Consider the following 16,991-nt stretch of genomic DNA (forward strand, 5'->3'; position numbering starts at 1 on the left):
TAAAATGCCACAGATCCTCTGCACTTAACTTCAGAATCAGATAATCCTGCCCCATATGACTTCTTCAGAGCGAAAGAAAGAGAGAAATGTGCTTGATATTTGCACTGTTTAAGAGCAGGTGAAGCTAGTGGAGCAAAATAGAAGGATGGTGATAAGTGGGAGCAGGAGCGGCATCTTGACAAATGTGTCATGGGCACAAAACAAAGGGAGTGTTAATGGTAATGTTAAAGACTAAATAAGGCGCTGATAGTGGCATAAAGGTGAGATAGCAGAATGTATTAATAGATTAATAAAGTGATTCTGTGTTAATATATGACTCTATGACTCAAACTTTCCCAGGATGCCATCCACCTGCAGGGCAGGTTCAGTACACTTTGTGCCTTTAGCATGCCTTTTCAATGTTATACTTGCCTCCTTATCCTATATATCTCGATCAATGAAGTTGACTTACTGATTTAAATGTATTATGTGAGTCAGTTTCATCATAGAGGTCTAACACAAACAGATGTGATCTCACGCTTACCCAAATCTGTACCGTCAGGAAATGCACTCAGCCCTTGTCCTGATGTACCCACCCTTTTCAAAAAGTTAGGAACTATAGTTATGGCATCATCGAAAAGTCTAGAACGTGGCCAGGGACAGGAATCCGCTTCGGCTCAGGACCCTAAGAAAAATGAAAAGTTCTCGCTGTCCTTAAACGTGGCAGGCATTGACCCACGGAGTGTGAAAGTGACCATAACCGGCAGGAAATTGGAGATCAGCGGTCAACATGTGCGGAAGTTTAAGCAGGGAGAGCTGGGTATCAGCAGGTACAACTACTGCGGGTTTTCTAACGAACTTCGTCTCCCTCCAAACCTGGATTTAAACACTCTTGCCGCCACTATTACCGACGATGTCATCATCACCATCGAGGCTTACCACTATAGTATAGGGATATTGGTGGAGGTACAGGATAAGGATGACGATTTCTTCCACCCCAGAATGCTTCCAATTGTTTACAAGTATACCACCGCCTCCAATCCCCTAACAGAGGACAACAAGAACAAAGAACGCAGTTTCTGGACGCCGTGCCTTTTCCCCATACCTGGAACCCGCTGTGACTCGAAGAGTGCTCTCGTCAACGTCTGCCATCACCCCCTGCCCGGCAGCCTGTGCAGCTATTCCCCAAGTAACATCAACTTTCCCAAATCAGAGCGTGAGTGACAGGCAAGGCTGATTCCTGCAACGGAGGTGGGAAGCCAGGAAAAATTTCACCCTATAACGTGAAACTTGTCCAAGACGGGATGAAAGCAGACTGAAGTAATTTGGCTCTAGGTGCGCTACCGCAGAACAATTTTACATTCATTTCCACCTGGAAGCGTCAGCTACCATTGCGTTCGGTGCAAAAGGAAACCATTGAATGCATTGTACGGTCTTTGTTTCCTTTTGTTAAATCAGAACGGTTCATTTCGCGCCACTTTTGAACTGTGCCATCTATTGTCTAATCCCAAACAATAAAGTTCATCCTCCCACTTAGTTGCAGTGAGCTGTGTTTATTTGCTGACATCTTGTGGCTTGTTGAAATCTGTGACGACTTGGAGGGTTGTTATATCAGTGGCAATGCCGGGATGTTAGGAAGTGACTTTTGTGGGGTTAATGCTGTCTAAGCTAAGCAGTGAGGAGCTGGTCACAGAAAAGTATCCCAGTTGTAAGTCAAAGATCTATTCAATACCTGAGGGTATTGTTTTCTTGCTCACTATCCATGTCTGTCATTGTGACCTTAAACTTGATCGACCACTTGGTGTAAAATAAAGGAATCCATTGTCAAGAGCAAACTTGAGCATTATTTATTTAACATCAACTTGGGGTTCAAGAGGTGAAGATCCTACAAAGAGATCCATAGATAGTAGACAGTAAATTGTAATCAACGTGTTTGTGATGTATTCGTCAATATATTTTCAATCATGTGGCATTGGTTCTTACTTGTTGTAGAAGGGAAATCATGGAGGATGGCTGTATCATCAGACTGAACCTGCTAAAGTCTCACCTTATCAATTGCTCAGAAATTATTATTCTTTTAAAGGTACTTTTATTCCAAATTTTCAATTTTTTACATTTTACAATAACAAACTCACCCACTACGTTAGACCTCCAGTGCCACCCACTCCTTCCCTACCCCCACCCCTCCCCCAGCAGTCAACGGTAACCAACTCTCCAAAATGCAGAAACAAACCCCAGCTTTTGTGGAAGCCATTACTCACCACCGCCCTCACCCCCAATAGAGCACATTTCACCTTCTCCAGGGCTAAGAACTCCAGCAGGTCCCCCCTGCCCTCCACGCCATGGCACAGGGAGGAGAAGCTGACCTCCACCTCAAGAACAATCAGCGAGGTGAAGGCTAAGACATCAGCCCTGCACCCGTCTGCAACTCCAGCCTCTCCAACACTTTGAATATGGCTTTCAGGGGACCGGGCTCCACATCTATGGGCAAAACCCCCAAAATGGTGCTGAAAGCTGCCTTCCAAAACCTTCCCAGCTTCGGGCAGGACCAAAACATATGCGCATGATTCACAAGATCCCTCCCACACCACTGACAGATGTCCTCTACCCCCTCAAACAGCCGGCTCATCCTTGGCATTGTCAGGTACGCCCTGACACCACCTACAGCTATATCAGCCCCTGCCTCGCATACAAAGTTGAGGAATTCAACCTCCCTCCTCCAAGGCAGCCTCAAGCTTCGCCTCCCACTCAGTCTTACCCCCTCCATGGACACCTTACCATCCTTCAAAATCTTCCTATAATTCACCAAGTTGAAGCCCCTCTCCAGCCCCCCTCCCCCCCCCCTCGCCAAGAGCACCTCCTCCAGCAATGAGGGGGCAGGCGCTATTGGGAAGGTCAGGAACACACCTGCATGTACTGGAAACTCTCCACCTGTGTGATGTGACCATCGATTCACAAGACACGTGATTGGAAGTGAACAGTGGTTTTAATAATCTTACAACAGAGCCTGCCTGCGACAAGATGAACTGGCAGCAGGCTCACAACTTCAGAGCTTTATACTTCCGGTTAGTGGGAGGAGCCATGGGCGGAGCCATGGGCAGAGCCAAGGGTGGAGCCCAGTACAAACTCCTCATCTCCCCCTATGGGCAGAGCCGCGCAACGGCTCGTATACAGAGCCCACAAGGACACAATACATATAATAGAACACAGTGTGAATTACTAGGTTTATAATTCACCACATTCACCCCCTGTAAAAAATCAAGTCCGGCGGGGGTGATGGGTCTACAAATTGAGCCGGTCCTTCGGTCGAGTCGTCCTTTGGGATCGGCAGAGCACCGGGGTTGCAGCCTCTTCGGGTGGCTGGGTGGGGGCGGTCGGTGAGTGTACAATAGTGGACTCTGGGGGTGATTCGGTCCGAGCTTCGTACCCGACTGGTTCGACTGGCGACGGGGAGCGCTGGAAACCTATAGGCGCGAGGTCGCGGAGCACGGGCAGTGAGCCTGTAGGTGCGGGGGCGCAGGGCGTGGAGGGTTGGGTGGGGTGTAGTGTGATGGGTACCTCGGCGGTAGTGGTGGTGGACTTGGATCCTGCAGGCGCCAGGTCCTGGAGGGAAACAGTGTCCTGACGGCCGTCAGGGTATTCGATGAAAGCGTATTGGGGGTTTGAGTGGAGTAGGAGCACTCTTTCTACGAGTGGGTCAGTTTTGTGTGCCTGGACGTGCTTCCAGAGGAGAACCAGGCCTGGTGTCTTCAACCATGCTGGGAGCGAAACCCCCGTGGTAGTGCCCCTAGAAAAAACAAATAGCCGTTCGTGCGGGGTCTGGTTGGTGGCTGTGCATAGGAGGGACCTAATAGCATGGAGCGTGCGGGGAGGACCTCCTGCCAGTGGGAGGTCGGGAGATTCCTGGACTGGATGGTCAGTAGGACGATCTTCCAGATCGTCGTGTTCTCCCTCTCAATCTGCCCGTTCCCCCTGGGGTTGTAGCTGGTACTCCTGCTCGAGGCGATGCCCTTGTCGAGCAGGTACTGACGCAGCTCGTCGCTCATAAAGGACGAACCCCTGTCACTGTGTACGTAGCTGGGGAACCCGAACAGGGTGATGATACTGTGCAGGGCTCTGATGACTGTGTGGGAGGTCATATCGGGGCACGGGATAGCAAAGGGGAAGCGGGAGAACTCGTCGATGACGTTCAGGAAGTACACATTCCGATTGGTCAAGGGGAGTGGCCCTTTGAGGTCGATGCTCAGGCATTCAAAGGGTCGGGATGCCTTTACCAGATGGGCCCTGTCTGGTCTATAGAAGTGCGGTTTGCACTCCGCGCAGATCGGGCAATCCCTGGTGATGGTTTTTACCTCCTCGGTGGAGAAAGGCAGATTTTGGGCTTTGATGTAGTGGGCGAGCCGGGTGACCCCCGGGTGGCAGAGGTCATTGTGGATAGCTTGCAGGCGGTTGTCTTGCACGCTGGCGCACGTGCCGCGGGACAGGGCATCTGGAGGCTCGTTGAGCTTCCCCGGTCGATACATAATATCGTACTTGTAGGTGGAGAGTTCGATCCTCCACCACAGGATTTTATCATTTTTAATTTTGCCCCTTTGTGAGTTGTCAAACATGAAGGCAACCGATCTTTGGCTGTGATGAGGGTGAACCTCCTACCTGCGAGGTAGTGCCTCCAGTGTTGTATAGCTTCCACGATGCCTTGTGCTTCCTTTTCAACTGAGGAGTGTCGAAGTTCCGAAGCGGAGAGGGTTCGGGAGAAAAAGGCGACTGGTCTTCCTGCCTGATTTAGAGTGGCTGCGAGAGTGACCTCTGAGGCATCGCTCTCTACCTGAAAAGGGACGGATTCATCCACCGCCCGCATGGCCGCTTTGGCGATGTCCTCCTTGATGCAGGTGAAGGCCTGGCGAGCCTCATCTGATAGAGGAAATAGTGTGGCCTTAAATAGTGGGCGGGCTTTGTCCGCATACTGAGGGACCCACTGGGCATAATAAGAGAAAAACCCCAGGCACCTTTTGAGGGCCCTGGGACAGTGAGGGAGAGGGAGTTCTAAGAGGGGGCGCATACGGTCCGGGTCAGGGCCCAGGACTCCGTTTTCCATGACATAGCCTTGGATGGCTAGCCTGGTCGTGCGGAAAACGCATTTCACCTTGTTCTACGTGAGGTTGAGTTTCTGGTTAGTCTGGAGAAATCGATGGAGGTTAGCGTCGTGGTCCTGCTGATCATGGCTGCAGATAGTGACGTTGTCCAAGTATGGAAATGTGGCCCGCAGCCCGTACTGGTCCACCATTCGGTCCATTGCTCGTTGGAACACCGAGACCCCATTTGTGACGCCAAAGGGAACCCGGAGGAAGTGGAAGAGGCGGCCGTCGGCCTCGAACGCCGTGTAGTGGCGGTCCTCCGGGTGGATTGGGAGCTGGTGGTATGCAGACTTCAGATCCACCGTGGTGAAGATGCGATAATGGGCAATCAGATTCACCATGTCTGCAATCCTGGGGAAGAGGTAAGCATGGAGGAGTGTGAACCGATTAATGGTCTGGCTATAGTCCACTACCATTTGGAATTTTTCCCCGGTCTTGACGGCCACCACCTGAGCTCTCCAGGGGCTATTACTGGCCTCTATGATCCCCTCACGTAGAAGCCTATGAACCTCGGTTCTGATAAACACCCTGTCCTGCAGGCTATATCGCCTGCTGCGAGTGGCTACGGGTTTGCAGTCTGGAGTGAGATTGGCAAAGAGTGGAGGGGGGGTCGATTTTTAGTGTCGCTATACTGCAGATAGTGAGTGGGGGCAGGGGCCCGCCGAAGCTGAGTGTGAGGCTTTTAAGGTTGCACTGGAAGTCGAGTCCCAGTAAGAGTGGGGCGCAGAGTTCGGGGAGTACGTATAGCTGGAAGTTCGAGTAGCTAGTGCCCTGAATCGTTAGGGTCGCGACGGTGCGCCCTTGGAGGTGAACAGAGTGTGAGCCCGAAGCGAGGGAGATAGTTTGCCGTGCAGGGAAGATAGGGAGCGAACAGCGTCTTACCAGATCTGGGTGTACGAAGCTCTCAGTGCTCCCGGAGTCAAAGAGGCATGGTGTCCTGTACCCGTTGATTTTAACGGTCACCATCGAGTTGCGGAGGTGTTTCGGACGCGACTAGTCCAACGTGACCGCGCTGAGTTGCGGGTAGTCGGCGGCTCGATCAGCTGTGCTGGAGAGGCCCCGTGATGACTGTCTGCTGAGGTCGTAGTCTTCAAGGTGAGTATTAGAGGTTGAAGAGGATGGAGCCCAAGATGGCCACCCCCATGAGTCGCACATGGCCAGCCACATGGAGGAGGATTGCCAAGATGGCCGCCCCATGAGTCGCACATGTCGGGTGGGGGCGGAGTCGGCATACAGGCTGCAGCATCTCTGGGCCTGCAGGCCTGCGAGTTTGAGAAGCGAGTCCTCTGGGCTGCGGGAGAGTTGGAGTGGGGGTTTTCTTTGCCAGGCAGACCCGGGCACAGTGTCCTTTGCGACCGCAGCTGCTGCAGGTCGCGTTGCGGGCCAGGCAGTGCTGCCGTGGGTGTTGGGGCTACCCAAAAAAATGGCACACTGGAGCTGCGTAGTGGGTGGGTGGCCGCGTGGCGCAGGCCTGGGGCAGTTGCTGGTCAGGGGCCCATGATGGGGTCACTTGGTCCGCGGGGAACGAGGTGAGGCTGCGGAACGAGACCTCCATAGTTGTAGCTAACTCTACAGTGTTCTCCAAGTACTGAGCCCCTTTTTCGAGCAACCACTGGCGCACATAGTTGGACCTGAGCCCTGCTACGTATACATCTCAGACAGCGAGCTCCATATGATGGGCGGCTGATACAGTTTGGTAATTGCAGTCCCGAGCTAAAGCTTTTAAATCACGCAGGAATTCGTCCAGCGACTCCGCGGGGCGCCGGCGGCGGGTCGTAAAAATGTGGCGCGAGTAGACTTTGTTGATGGGCCTCACGTACATTCGATCGAGCATGGCCAGGGCCTCCGTATACGAGGTAGTACTGTTGAGTAGAGATACGGTGGCTCACCCTTGCATGCAGTAGGCTGAGTTTCTGCTCCTCTGTAGTTTCTGAAGTGCTTGATTCAGCCAGGTAGGCCATGAAACATCTGAACCAGTGTAGAAAGATTTCTTTCGCCTCTGCATCCTGCGGGTCGAGTTCTAGTCGGTCAGGTTTGAGGGCTGATTCCATAGTAATTTTCTTCAAGTTTCCTAAGATTATTAAATTGATGTGACCATCAATTCCCAAAACACGTGATTGGAAGTGAACAGTGGTTTTAATAATCTTACAACAGAGCCTGCCTGCGACGAGATAAACTGGCAGCAGGTTCACGACTTCAGAGCTTTATACTTCCGGTTAGTGGGAGGGGAGGAGCCATGGGCGGAGCCATGGGCGGAGCCATGGGCGGAGCCAAGGGTGGAGCCCAGTACAAACTCATCTCCCCCTATGGGCAGAGCCGTGCAACAGCTCGTATACAGAGCCCACAAGGACACAATACGTATAATAGAACACAGTGTGAATTACTAGGTTTATAATTCACCACACTGTGCCAGCCTAAACTTCTCATTCAGGTCCTCCAACCTCGCAAACCGACCTCTCAGAAACAAATTCTTCATCTCCCTGATTCCCCTCTCCTCCCATCCTAGGAACCTCGCATCCATCCTCCCTAGCTCAAATTCTTGATTTCCGCTGATCGGCAACCCCCCCCCCCCGGTTCCCTTCATTAGGGGTAGCACAGTTTAACAGTTGCTTCACAGCGCCAGAGTCCCAGGTTCGATTCCTGGCTTGGGTCACTGTCTGCACATTCTCCCTGTGTCTGCGTGGCTTTCCACCGGGTGCTCCAGTTTCCTCCCACAGTCCAAAGTTGTGCAGGTTAGGTGGATTGGCCATGATAAAATTGCCCTTAGTGTCCAAAAAGGTTAGGTGGAGTTACTGGGTTATGGCGACAGGGTGGGGGTGTGGGCTTAAGTGGAGTGCTCTTTCCAAGGGCCGGTGCAGACTCGATGGGCCGAATGGCCTCCTTCCGCACTGTAAATTCTATGATTCTATGATTAAGTGTTCCCTGAGTGGGAGATAATGGTAGGTGGTGTGATGATTCCTCTTGTGCATTAAAGATTTAGGATTCTAGGAAGCTGCTGTGCCAGAGGGACCCCAAGTTGTCGAGCTGAGTGGCAATGACTCCCATACATCTGCATCAGCAATGCCTTCCTCTTCACATCCCAATCCCAACAGAGCCTACTTGCTCCTGCTCCCTGTTTCTTCCAGTGTATTCTTTGTGTCACACTAATTCCCCTGGGGTGAATTTCTCTGGACAGGTATTTGAAAGAATGAGACGAACAGAGGTGTATGAATTGGAGGGCTGGTGGGCAATGCACTGCAACCTGGTTCTACATTCTCAGCCCCATCTAGACAAAGTAGTGCATTTGCAATTGGTTACCAAGGAGCACAGTACACATCATGTTCAGCAAACGTGAGCTGAGAGTTTTGCCATTTAATTGACGAACAGTTTCTGCAAAGTACAGTAAGAGGAGAAAGGAGAGATCCAAAAATTCATAAGGATCCTAATGGAGCAGCTCATCTCCTTTCCTTCCTCCAAAGGCCTCTGTTGCCTCTCTCTCGCCACAATTTAAAGAGCATTTTCCATATAATAGGCAGTCACTTGTCACATTCCTCTCAGATTATGGGCTGCTTGCCTAAAATAACATTGAAAAGGTAAAGAGATGATATTTGATTTGCATGTCATGCCATAAAAACTGGTCACGGAGAGGTGCGACCGTGGGCTTCCGGGCCGGGCACTGGCCGGACACTGGCCAGGCTGGCTGGCGTGGGGGGGGGCCTGGCTGGGCTGGCGGGAATGGCTGTCACCAGATCTTTTGCACCCCAAGCTCCTTCCAGGCGCCGGGTGGGGAACTGTCTGGCATCTGTCACAGAGCTCAGTGCCACAGCTGCATCCATGCTGTTACGGAGGCTCTATGTACCTGGTCGGCATAATATATCCATGTCAATGTGGACCGACCACACCAGGTTGCCCAGCCAGTGGAGTTCACCACCATCGCCAACATGCCCTTGGTCCAGGGGGTGATCGACGGGATGCATGCCCCTCTACGAGCACCAGCAAATGACAGTGTGCACTACTCAAACCAAAAGTCATTCCACTCGATGAACATGCAGCTGTTATGTGACCATCCGATGCGCATCATGTACTTTTGCGCCCGATACCTGGGCAGTATGCACGACACTTCATCCTGACACTCGACGATTCTTGACATGTTCGAGATCCCCCCTGGCCCCCCCCCCCCCCCCCCCCCACCCGGCTGGGGGATTTGCTCCTGGGTGACAGGGATTATCTCCTGCGGTCATGGTTGATGACGCCTAACCAGTGGTCACAGACCGTCGCGGAGACCCGCTAAAACAGCACCAATGCAGCAACCAGGGGGGTAATTGAGCGGTGCTTTGGCATCCTGAAGATGATGTTCAGGTGCCTTTGGGGCATTTGTGAGGAGCCCTCTAAAAAGATGCTGAGAGGGTTGCCTGCTTTGTGGCAGCCTACGGCCTCTTTCACAACATCATGCAGTAGAGGAGCTATGTGGTGAAGGAGGTGGAGGAACGCGAGGCCGCACCTGACAAGCAAGATGTAGGGGAGGGCGAGAATGGACAGGACATGGGGCCCAGGCAGGCAGGGCCAACATGCACGGGCGCTTTGATCGCCCCCAGGTTTACCAACTGGGGTAGTGGGGAATGGCCTGAGGCACAGATACCCCATCCCACAATCCCTTCCCCCACCCCCAGCCACCATCCTGCCCGCCACCTCCTCTGTGATATACACCTGCCGCACGACAGGTGTGTGGGCCCAGGGTTGGCTGTAACAACGGGTCTGGTCCATGAGATGGAGGATGATGACAACCCACTTGCAATGAGCTCTGGTGCTCCGCACTGCTCATAAACATCTGACTCTTGCCATGGTAGCACTTTCCACCATCCACCAGGATAATCCCTGCATGCGACCTGGCCATTCAATCACGCTACCCCATCGGATCCCTGGGGTGGCGGCGGTGGGGACGGTCAGGGGTGGGGGAGCCCAGCCCACCCACAATGTCTGCCCATCCCCACCGGTGCCCCCTCTTTGACCAGCCCAGCCCACACACAGCATCTGCCCATCCCCCTCTCAATCCTGCACCCCCCCCCAACCCGCCCACGCCCCCGCTCTGGCCAGACCAGCCCAGACCAGCTGACCGCTCACACCCATCTGACAGAGCATCGAGAAAGGTTGTAACAGTGTTAACAGGTGTTTAATATGCACAAATAAGTATATATACATGCCCTAGCCCCTATAACTAAACTGTGCCCTGCACCCATGCCAACCTAACTGGCGCCTAACCTTCTGGCCTTACAGGCCCTAATGCTAAGCCTAGCTGGATCCCCAGAAGGTACAACAGGAGTGGAAGCACCCTGCTGCCTGGGTCCCCGTTGACGGGCATCTTCACGGGCCCGGTTGCTGCTCGGGTGTTCCAGATAGTGTGGTGCTGCCTAGTTCTGCCCGCCACCCATTGGGTGCGCCAGGGATGGGGGGGGGGGGGGGGGGGAGTCAAAGGTGCTCCAGTGTTCCGCCACCTCCCCTGTGAGAGACAGCGGCACGGACACCATCACCTCCTCCTCCCTCGGGGTGCCGATGGTCCCCGGCTATCCATGAAATCGGGATGTGAGCGGAGCTGTGCCCTGAGGTTCCCTCCGCCACCTGGCGCTGCCAGTTCTGGTGGTTCACTCTCGTTTTGACCAGGGTCTGCATACTCACGGCCATGGAGCACAGGGAGCGGACCATCTCCTTCTGGGTCTGTGACACATCAGCCAGTGACTGCGCCATCTCCCTCTGGGACTGGGCCACCTCCGTTTGTGTCTGTGCCATGTCGATGCCGCTGACATTCCCAGCTTGGCCTGCTGTGACTGGGCCACACTCAGGAGCGCCACTGCAATGTCCAAGTGCACGTGAGACGGTAGCCCTGTACTGTACAGAATGCCCCAGGCATTGGGCATGCTGATACATAGCCAAAACCCTCACCCCCCAATGCCTCGACTCCAACTGCCCGCCCCCTCAGGTGTTCCTACCTCCACCTGATGTACCAGAGCAGCTGTGTGGCACATTCAGATAGTGTCTCAGGAGCCTCTTCACTGAAGTGCCCAACCGAGGTGAGTGTCTTTGGAATGGTGAAGGGTGCAGAGACAGCTGTGATGCGAAATCTGTGTCATCCCCGGACTTGAGCTCCAGAGTGTCTTTGGTCTCACATCGAGGGCTTTTGGCTGTGCTGCTGTTCTTGTCACTGCTCGGCACATGGTGGGTGCTCAGGCTGTGGCACTGGCTGGGGACTGGGGAAACTAGATGGACCCGCCCCAACACCAGCAGCTCCTGCAAGCCAGTAGATAAGGCGCATGATTAGACCATGGGCCAGTGGGGGTGGGAGGCTGATGTGGGAGTGAGGTTGGTGTGGGGGTGGTGTTGGGGGGGTTGACACACGTGGCATGGGGAACAGCAACAAAGTGGGGTCGCACTTCCTCGCCCGCAGCCGACCTCCACCCCTACGACTTCCCTTTCCTCTGGGCTACCGATCATGTCCAGGGCCCTCTGCTCAGCCATGGTGAAGGGCCACAGGTCCGCTGGTCACCCTCCAGTTTTCTCCTACTCCCAGTGGTTATGGGCGCCGTTCTCCTGGGAGGTGCGGAAACAGAAAACGACAGTGTTAGACAGTCCGGCACATGCAGCCCAGGGGGTGAGTTGCTGGTGGCCTCAGTGGCCTGGGCACTGGGCCATGGTGGCCAGTATGGGTGTCGGCATTTGGTGCAGGATAGGGGTTTGGACGCCCTCCGGGTGGGGGTATCAGCTTACGGGGGTGTTGGACAGGGGTTAGTGCTAGGGGCATGGTGTTGCCTATTCACCCTGGCACCCCTGAGGAGGTCATGCAGTTTCTTCTGCACTGCAGGCCGGTCCGAATGGTTTTGCTGGTGGCGCTGACCAGTCACTGGGGATGGCGGCGACTGGCAGCCTCCTTCTCGGGCTGGGATACAGGTTGGCCTGTCTCTCCTGCACAACGTCCAGGAGGGTCTCCAGCTCGATATCAGTGAAGTATGGTGCTGCTCATCTCGCTGCCATGTTGTTGGATGGGATGGTGTGTGTGTTTGTGGGGAGTGCAGTGTGTACATGCTGCTGTAGCTGGTCAGCTTTCTCAGTGTCAATCATGCAATCGGCGAATCCTACACCTTTTCTCATTGGAATCGATTGTGTTCCACATGGCATTGGTGCTAGCCCTTAACAGTAGCGGAATAGGTCCAGGTGCGGTGTCAGTTTTGCTATTGTGGAAGTCCACGAATCCTGCATCAACACTTTGTCTCAGGAACGGATAATCCAACTGCATATATGACCCGAGTAACATGCACCATTTCCTTCCCTTCTCTTCTTTTTTAACCATCTTAATTTGTTCTCGAAGCTAGACATTTATATATATCTACTAAATAACAACATTCTCTTTTCGCTGTCTCCTAACCTGACTGTTCCTCTAAAATGGACTCCCCTTTAATTTCACTTTCCTTCACCAAATGTTCGAAAGGCTCCAATTGTTCTCTTCCCCAAGGGTCTTTTGATCTGCTGAACCCTAATGCATGTATGTTTCTCCCACTTCTCTATTGCCTCAATTAATATCTTGGAGAGGTAGCTTGGGCTGGATTCTCCGATTGTGAGGTTACGCCCTCATGCCAGCCTGGGAACGGTGATGTTTTACGGCCGAAACATTCGGTGCAAAATGGCCATCGATCCTCCGTGTAGCTGGGGGCTAGCATTCCGGCAGAGTAGAGCACCCGCTCTAACTGCCGATATGGTACATAAAATTACCAGATCCGTGGCCGGGCATGCGCATGGCGGCATCATGTAGTGGCCGTGCCGTGCCACATAGCGCCAGCTGCTCGTGGACCCAGCCCTCGTACGAATGGAATATGGCACGCGACTCACCAATTGACAGTTCCAACGCTCCACAGCAAAAAACTGGACTGGCCTCCTCAGAAGACAAACACGGGACACAACCGACTGAGTATCCTTCCTCATCCAGTAGGATGAGGAAAGGACAAACTACGACATCTTCTTTGCAACCTTCAACACGTCACCGATCAAGATGTACATCTTACCAAGATCATCCCCACCCCCCCACTATTTGCCTTCAAACAACCGCGCAACCGCAAACAAACCATTGTTTGCAGCAAACTACCCAGCCTTCAGAACAGCGACCACAACACCACACAACCCTGCCATGGCAATCTCTGCAAGACGTGCCAGATCATCAACATGGGTACCACCATTACACATAACACCACCCACCAGGTACGTGATACATACTCGTGCTACTCAGCCAAAGATGTCTACCTCATACGCTGCAGGAAAAGAAGATCCCGAAGCATGGTACATTGGTGAGACCATGCAGACGCTGTGACGGTGGATGAATGGACATCACGCAACAATCGCCAGGCAGGAATGATCCCTTCCAGTCGGGGAGCACTTCAGCAGTCAAGGGCATTCAGCCTCTGATCTTCAGGTCAGCGTTCTCCAAGGTGGCCTTAAGGACGCGCGACAACGCAGAATCGCCGAGCAGAAACTTACAGCCAAGTTCTGCATGCATGAGTATGGCCTCAACCGGGACCTTGGATTCATGTCTCATTCCATTCACCCCCCCACCATCTGGCCTCGGCTGCAAAATCCTACCAACTGTCCTGGCTTGAGACAATTCACACCTCTTTAACCTGTGATTATCCCTCTCTCCAGTTGCTCCGTCTGGATCTGTGAAGACTTAATTACCGGCAAAGACTCACCATCAAAGTATCGCCTTGCATCTTTGACTTTGTCTATATATATGTTTCTGTAACCCACCTCTTCTTTCACCTGAGGAAGGAGCAGTGCTCCAAATGCTAGTGATGCGAAACAAACCTGTTGGACTTTAACGTGGTGTTGTAAGACTTCTTACTGTGCTCACCCCAGTCCAACGCCGGCATCTCCACACCATAAAGACAAGGGTGAAGTATTTGCAACCAGCATCAGCCAGAAGTGCTGAGTGAATGATCCACTTTAATCTTCTCCAGAATTCACCAACTTTTCAATGCCAGTCTTCAGCCATTTCAATTCACTCCACTTAATATCGAGAAGCAGCTGAAGGCACTGGATTCTTCGTAGGCCACGGCTCTGATAGCATTCTGGCAGTATTACTGAAGACTTGTGCTCTGGAACTAGCCACTTTGCTAGCCAAGCTGCTCCAGTACGGCCAGAGCACTAGCAATTTTCTGGCAATGCCTAAGTTCCTTGAACAGAAAGCAGGATAAATCCAACCCAGCCAATTACTGCCCCATCAGACCACTCTCAAAACTAGTTCAGCAAAACTATGGAACATGTTGGCCCTAGCCCTATCAAGCGGCACTTACACAGCAATAGCTTGCTCACTGATAGTCAATTTGAGTTCTTCCAGGGCCACATGTCTCCTGACCTCATTACAGCCTTGGTCCAAACATGGAAAATAGAGCTGAACTAAACAGGTGAGGTGACAGTGTCTGTCTTGACATTCAGACCACAGTTGAAGGAGGCACTGGTGTAGTGGTATTTTCACTGGACTAATAATCCAGAGACCCAGGGTAATGCTCTGGGCACCTGTGTTTGAATCCCACCACGACAGATGGTGGAATTTGAATTCAATAAAAACTTCTGGAATTAGAAGTCTATGATGACCATGAAACCATTGTGAATTGCCGTAAAAACCCATCTGGTTCAATCATGTCCTTTAGAGAAGGAGATCTGTCATCCTAACCTGGTCAGGCCTACATGTGACTCCAGACCCACCGCAATGTGGTTGACTCTTAAATGACTTCAGGGATGGACAATAAATGCTGGCCCAGCCAGTCATGCCCACATCTCATGAACAAATAAAAAAAATTGAGCAAATGTGGCATTGATGGGCAGCACAGTAGCATTGTGGCTAGCACAACTGCTCCACGGCTCCAGGGTCCCAGGTTTGATTCTGGCTTGGGTCACTGTCTGTGCGGAGTCTGCACATCCTTCCCCTGTGTGTGTGGGTTTCCTCCGGGTGCTCCGGTTTCCTCCCACAGTCCAAAGATGTGCAGGTTAGGTGGATTGGCCATGATAAATTGCCCTTAGTATCCAAAATTGCCCTTAGTGTTGGGTAGGGTTACTGGGTTATGGGGATAGGGTGGAGGTGTGGCCTTGGGTAGAGAGCTCATTCTAACGGCCGGTGCAGGCTCGATGGGCCAAATGATTCTATGAATTAATGAATCCAAGAAAAACTGAAGTAAAGGGGAAGATTCTCCATTGGTTGGAGTCATACCTAGACTAAATGAATATGATTGTGGTTGCATGATGTCAATCATCTCAGTCCCAGGAGATCAATTCTTCAGAGTACTTTCCTTGGCCCACCCATCTTTAGCTGCTTCAACAATGACATTCCTTCCATCATAATGTCAGAATGAGGAAGCTCACTAATGATTTTACGATGTTCAGAATAATGTGTAATTCCTCAGATATTGCAGTAGTCTGTGTCCTAATCAAACAAGACCTGGACAACATCCAGGCTTGGGCAGATAAATGCCAAGCAATATTTGCATACACCAGTACCAGGCAATGACCATCCCTAACAAGGAAGAATCTAGTCATCTCTGCCTTGACATTCAACGTTATTACTATCACTACCCATCCCACTATCAACATGCTGGAGGTTAGTAATGACCAGGAACTGTTCTGAACCAGCCATATAAATATTGTGGCTACAAAAGCAGGTCAAAGGGAATTTTGCAGCAAATAACTCACCTCCTGACTCCATCCTGTTCAACATCGGCAAGGCACAGGCCAGGAGTGTGATAGAATACTCTGCACTTGCCTGGATGAGTGCAGTTCCATTAACAGCCAAAAAGTTGAACACCGTCCAGGCTAAAGCAGCCACTTGATTTGAACCCCATCCACTACGTTAAATATTCATTCCCCCCCATCATGGACACAATGAACCCATTGGGGGATTAAACCTTTTGCTAACCGGGCTCGGCATCAGCCGTCGAGCCAATCGAGCTAAACAGACCGCCTCGTAGGATAACGGCAGCAAGGACATGGAAACATCACCACTTGCAAGTTTGCCGTTCAGTCACAGACCAGCCTGGAAAATATATTCCTTGATCTTCGTTAAGTCGAAATCCCGGAGCTTTCTACCGAACGGCACTGACACCACACAGCAGGTTCAAGCGAAAGCCTCACCCCACAGTCTCAAGGGCAATAAATGCTCGTCGTGCCTGAAGTGCCCACATCCTGTGAACGAATAAAGAGAAGCGAACAAGGCTGTCCTCGGGACAGCCACGGTTCCATGTGGGTGGACTCACGGCCTTCCCAGGTGTAAATGGGTATGCACACTGTGCACCGCAGCCTTGCTTCCTCCACTCCCGTCGGTGAAACGTTTAATTTGCTTCAAATTTCACCCCAGAGATACCTAAGCCTGTGTGATCTCATGATTACAAATCGGTGGCGTAAGAGACGCGCCAGTTTGATGTCCTGCGACTGAATGATGGCCCAGAATGACAGCTCAAAGACCGCGCACTTCACACTGGGCCAGATATGAGCGACACCAGCGACAGTGAGGGTGGCGCCGCCTTTGCACTATCCTTAAACCTGGCCGGTACCGATCCGCAGAAGGTCAAGGTATTCATCACTGGCCGCAAACTGAACGTGTCGGGGGAGCAAATGCAGAAGGTGAAGGAAGATTCGGGACTCAGCAGGTACAATTATTGCGGATTCTCGAACGACCTGCCCCTCTCTCCCAGCCTGGATTTAAACACCCTGATGGCCACAATTATCGACGAGAAGATCATCAGGATCGAAGCTTCCTATTATGTTAACCCCTCCCGCACCAGCCCAGCTGAGTCGGACCCCCGGAAAATCCCCATCTTTCTGAAGTACACCTCGGCGTACAGCAACAGCAGCCGGAACTTCAATTTTATT

The 16,991-nt window shown here is 52.2% G+C and overlaps 1 protein-coding gene across 2 annotated transcripts in view; it reads right to left on the reverse strand.

Annotated features, from left to right (window-relative positions):
- The window catches only part of LOC119969410, a 48,106-nt gene extending 31,674 nt beyond the window's left edge, over positions 1 to 16,432 (reverse strand). The window contains exons 1-2 of one of the 2 annotated variants that reach the window (XR_005461343.1): positions 15,816 to 16,432; positions 8,467 to 8,667 (exon numbers count right to left, since the gene is read on the reverse strand). The gene's annotated coding sequence lies outside the window, so the exon portion shown is untranslated. Of the gene's footprint in view, positions 1 to 8,466; positions 8,668 to 15,815 lie in introns of those variants that run through there. The other variant, XM_038803032.1, reaches the window with a different exon arrangement.
- Between the last annotated feature and the right edge of the window lie 559 nt (positions 16,433 to 16,991).

This window comes from Scyliorhinus canicula, chromosome 7 (genome assembly GCF_902713615.1).
Source record: "Scyliorhinus canicula chromosome 7, sScyCan1.1, whole genome shotgun sequence".
Lineage (NCBI taxonomy): Eukaryota > Metazoa > Chordata > Chondrichthyes > Carcharhiniformes > Scyliorhinidae > Scyliorhinus > Scyliorhinus canicula.